This window comes from Henckelia pumila, chromosome 4 (genome assembly GCF_033568475.1).
Source record: "Henckelia pumila isolate YLH828 chromosome 4, ASM3356847v2, whole genome shotgun sequence".
NCBI lineage: Eukaryota > Viridiplantae > Streptophyta > Magnoliopsida > Lamiales > Gesneriaceae > Henckelia > Henckelia pumila.
In genome coordinates this window covers 160,678,408-160,683,758 of record NC_133123.1, presented here as the reverse complement: position 1 = coordinate 160,683,758, position 5,351 = coordinate 160,678,408, and the positions used below count along the sequence as shown (strand labels likewise).

The window sequence follows — 5,351 nt, the reverse complement described above, 5'->3', positions numbered from 1 at the left end:
TCTACATATTCGGATCTATGCATAGACAACAAACTTAATGAAGTCAACAATTAGACCTACATCCAGGTTAACCAAATTCTTGGTTTGATCTCATAGTCCACATTTCAAGTTTTTTTAATTTTCTTAAAAAAATATTATTTATTTGTCTTAGGCTCATTGAATTAATATTCGTCTTGGGTTGCTAGATTAATTCACTCATCTTCAATTTTTTTTTAATTGTTCAATTTCAAAATCTATTATTGAGGTAAATTATTTTTTTGTATTTTTTTATGTATTATTGACGATAAATGTGAGCAAAATCTTAATTTTTAAATTTTATTTAACTCGCTTTTTTCGTATTGATCAAAATTCAAAAAATTCGTAAAAAAAAAAATACATGTGAACTTTAAATAAAATTTTAAAACAAAGTATAAAATGACACCAAAAACAGAAATTAGGATTGTTATGAAGTAATTAAAATTTGGTTTCTATAGTAGTGATAGATCTTCATGGCCCTCGAAAATGTTAAAAAAAACATTATACATATTAGGAGTTATTAAGTTAGAATTTGGTTTCCTAGCTAATGGCTAGTGAGAGATATTCATGGCCCTCGAACATGTATATATATATATATATATATATATATATATATATATATATATATATATATATATATATATATATATATATATATATATGTGTGTGTGGACACTCTTATATATATTTATCAGTCGTGAATCATTCTTTTTCACTTAGATGTTAGATATTATGTCCTTTAGTTTTCAATTTTTTTGCATTTATATTTTTCACACTCAAACATAATTTTTTTTTAAAGAAACTAATGCAAAGACCATAGGTCAAAAGAGCGAAACTATTGTTCCATACTAAAAATTGATAACTCAGACGCCACCGCATATTTCCATCACTTGGTATGCGGCATCTCAATCACTCAAGTCTTGGATCCGTCCTTACTCCTAGTCAATCGACATATGAAAAAATATTATTTTTCAGGCCATAAATATTGGTACTTTTCACATTATGTATGAACTAAGCCAACTAGTCTCTCAGATATAGATTAGTGAGATCATCTGACAAGAGACTTACTGAAAAAATAGTGAAAAAAATATTTCCATTTTCATAATATGTAAGGCCCGAAAATATTAAGTTCTTAATTACGGAATTGAGATTTAAATTCCGAATTTGGGAAAAATATTGATTGGAGAATTTATGAAAATTAGAGATTTAATTTCCGAGTTGAAAATAGTTAATTTGAGAATTTACGAATTTTGAGATTTCAATTCCGGGAATTCTTAAATTAACAGATTAAATATTTGACTTGAAGATTTATGGAATTTAAGATTTCAATTCCGCGTTCCGAGATTTAAAGAGGAGTAGTTAGAAAGTGAAACTCGAGCAGAGACCGATTTGCAAATATCGAAGTTTTAAGCGCTAAAATGCAATTTTCCTTTCTAATTTTAATACGAGAATATTTAATTTGAGAATTTTGGAGTTTAGATTTAAATTCTAATATTCTTAAATTATTTAGATTTAAATTGAATTAAAAGAATTAGCCGAGAACTGAATTACAAATAGCCCAAAATTCAGGAATTAAACTGCAAAATTGACATATATATATATATATATATATATATATATATATATTAATCTCCACTTGCATAATCAGATAATAAACGTGAGGAGCAGAAACACAAGGATAAGGAATCAGAAAACGTGAAGATGCCATTTTTGACTTCTCAAACCTTCGATTCTTCGACATCCGGCCGTCAGAATTTAGAGTTGAATATATATTCGCGATCACGGCTCTGAGAGCTACGTTTTGGTACAACTTTTATTAAGTTCTCTTATACTTGATTTTAAAGTTGAAGATGGAATTTGATTATTCTTGGATATAAGCGTATATGCGCTAGCATCGAATATATATTCGAAGACGAATCGGTAAAAGACTGTCGTTTGGATTTGATATGAATTTTTGAAGCATTTTCGAAAATTTGAAATTCTTGGCTGTTGAATTTCGAGATTTTGATGATATATTGAGTTTGATATCATGTTTAGATCATAGTATGAATGGTGTTTAAGCTTTTGGAATTACCGGTTTCGAATCGTTACGCCGCCGGTTTGAATTTTGATTGATTAATCAAGTTTTGAAGTTGCTTACACTTTGATGAGATTGAATTGATCATGAAAGCTGATAATTAAGATATTATAACTTCATTTCAGATTTGAAGTGAATGTTATCGAATTCAAATCGACGAGTTTGAGTTCGAATGATGATTCTTGACGTATTTGAAATTGAATTATGACTTGAACAACGAACAGCTTATGACAAAGTTCCCAACTTCTAATATGTTGATATATGATACTATATATATTGATATATGTTGGGTTTGAGTTGAAGAAGATTGATAGATTGATATATTGAGTTTCGGTTACCGATTTTGATATCGATACGCCACCGATTCAAGAATTGATTTCATTTCGAGTCTTGTTGATTGAATTGAATATGATATGAGTTCATGGCTGATTTGATTTGATTCTGACCACTTATTTTCAGATTTTATAAGAGTTTTATTGACTCGAGAAGGTTGCCTTCGAACCGAGAAAGATTTGAAGAAGATTTGAAATTGTTTGGTAACCTTGAAGATTGAATAATGAGTTGAAGAAAATAGTTTGTAGATTTCAGATTTGAAGCGTCTACAATTCACGAGAATGAAAGGTATAAGATGACATCGAGAGTCAGAGATTTGATATTCGAGAATGATGATTCTTGAGTTATCCCGAATAAATCACATACTTGATTATGTTTTATTCTTGATTTAGAATTTGATGTTGTCGATTCATTTCAGGTAGTGGATCTTTATTGCTTATGATATGATATGATATGATATTGAATTGATTCTAATGCAAAGGTCAGATGGACCTTATTTTCGAGTCTGATGGGACGATGATAGATGGATATCCATGTCAAGATCGGATACGAATCTTGATGGCAGTGATTTGATATGAATCAATTCGTGATAGCGCGCTATATAAATCTTTTGATTTGAAGTATGATTTGAAGTCTTGATTTATATGTTTTGAATTGATATATGCGTTATATTACTCTATCCTTGAAATGAAATGGTTAGAGTTGACATGTTTATATTTTAACGCATGTATATGTCGTTTATACTGGGAATTATATTCTCACCGGAGTTTATCCGGTTGTTGTCTTATTTTGTATGTGTGCATGAAAACAGGTGGGGCATGAGCTAGTCAAAGAAAACATTGACAGCTAGGGAAAGAGTTTAGCACGTGAGGACTCGGGTTTTAGTTGTGTTGTCTAGAAACATCAAACATGTGAGAACTATGTTGGTTTGAAGTACACTTATGCAACTTGATGTAGTTGTGTATTTCATCGTCTTCTAAATGATCCATTTGATGTAATAAATGCATGCTTATATGTTTGAGACTTAATATATGTACATATGCATGTTTCAGATTTTATAAACCATGATTTGAGTTGGATTTTGAATGATTTGGATTGAAGGTTCAAAGTTTGACAGCAAAAGAAATCTGCAGATTTTCGAACAGGGCACGCTCGCTCGATCACATGAACTCGTAGGATCGAGCGCGGCATGTGATTTTATCGAACAAAGAATTTGATTTTGTGGCCCGTTCGATCGGGTGAGTTCGTAGGATCGAGCGCGGCCAATTATTTTCCAGACCCAAGAGCTGATGATTTAAGCTCGCTCGATCGGGTGAGTTTATCCGATCGAGCGAAGTGCTGAAATTTTTTTTAAAAAAAATTTCAAGCTCTTGTTTAAACATTCTTTTATTGTTTGATTAATGTTAATTGATTCTTTATTAATTAATCATGTTTAGTGATTAATTGCCTCAAGATTTGATTAACAACCCGAGGTCCCCACAACAGGTGGTATCAGAGCATAGGTTCTGGACTGAGATAACTGAGCGGGGTAGATTGAATCGCATGTTTTGATGTATTGCATGATTACTGCTTTACTTGATTTGATGAATTGCATGCGAGTATGATTTACTCTTACGAGAAATGAATTTCTTACTGATTTACAAATTATGAGTTTCTTATTGATTTTGTTATAAGATTCTTCGGGTGAAGTAAGCACCCCAGACTGAACAGAACCTTATTCTCAGATGAAGTAAGTATCTCTGATTGAACAGAACCGTATACTAGAGAATCAAGAAGATGATATTGCTTATAGAAGTTTGTTTGAAGAATTTGATCAGTTGATTGAAATCCTGAGAATATGTAGATAAATGCAGAATCAAACTGATTGTATACCAACTTCAAGACCTGACAAAAAGTTAGTGAATTGTGATGAAGAAATTTTTAGAAAGATGAAACTGATTTTATGAAGCAGAAAGAAATTGTAGACATGCCATGGTATGTGAGATAATTACCATCTCAGCTACAATTTTCCTTCACAGAGTAGATACGAGACAAGAAATATGGGAGTAATTCATTTAACTCTAGCAGACCAAGACCGATTTGTTTGGTTTAGAATGCAGAGTATGCTAGTGATTATTGCACTAATTGTGAAGGGAGATACCATAGCAATCAGTGCAAAGAAGTTTCAATCAGATGTGATTGATGCAAGAATGTAAGATATTTTGCTAGCATATTTGTTTAAGTACAGCAGATTCAGAGAAGAACAATTTCAGAAGTATACAGAAGATCAACATGAAATTGCATCTGAGAATGAGATTGCATGTAACAGAATTATTTGAGTTAATCTGTTATATTATTGGTGCAAGATATATATTAATTGATAGCTAAAAGCTTTGTTATGTGTTTACCTCTGTATCTGAAGAAAGAATCTGAGAATTGAATTGAAGAATTGAGCTACAGTTTTGATGACATGAAATTGAACATGATTTTTTTCGTACTTTGAAATACTTGTTTATGTTGCATGATAGATGATGATGCACTAACCAAGTACAGAATAGCAGAAGATGATGATAAGACGTGATTAAGCTAAATCAGCAGTAGAAAGTGCATATGAATATGATGCTATGATATTGTATGGAATTTAGAACACGGATTTTTTTTATTTCGGTTGATGTATATTCTGTTTGACTACAGAAAAGTTCCAAAATAAGTATATTCTATGCATTAGATCTGTTCAAGAATTAAACCAGAATTGGTAGATATACCAATGGTTAGAATGTGCAGATATATTCCAGATAAGATTTTCGACTTTAGATTAAGTTGTAAACTGGAATTCAATATAGGATTGATAGGATTATGAATGAATATTGCTATTGAGGTTGATAGAACAGATATGATAAGAAAATCAGTTACAGTTGAGTCTTTTCTTTGATTATACTGAAATTAT

At 30.8% G+C, this 5,351-nt stretch overlaps 1 long non-coding RNA gene across 2 annotated transcripts; it reads left to right on the top strand.

Moving 5' to 3' along the window:
• Positions 1 to 1,671: 1,671 nt before the first annotated feature.
• On the top strand, positions 1,672 to 4,880 carry LOC140866459 (uncharacterized). Of its 2 annotated transcripts, XR_012144895.1 has the most exons (3): positions 1,672 to 1,819; positions 2,552 to 2,713; positions 3,237 to 4,880. It is a non-coding gene; the product is annotated as an uncharacterized lncRNA (long non-coding RNA). The 2 variants fall into 2 exon arrangements; XR_012144894.1 differs by lacking the exon at positions 3,237 to 4,880 and having other exon boundaries at positions 2,552 to 2,893.
• The last annotated feature ends 471 nt before the right edge of the window (positions 4,881 to 5,351 follow it).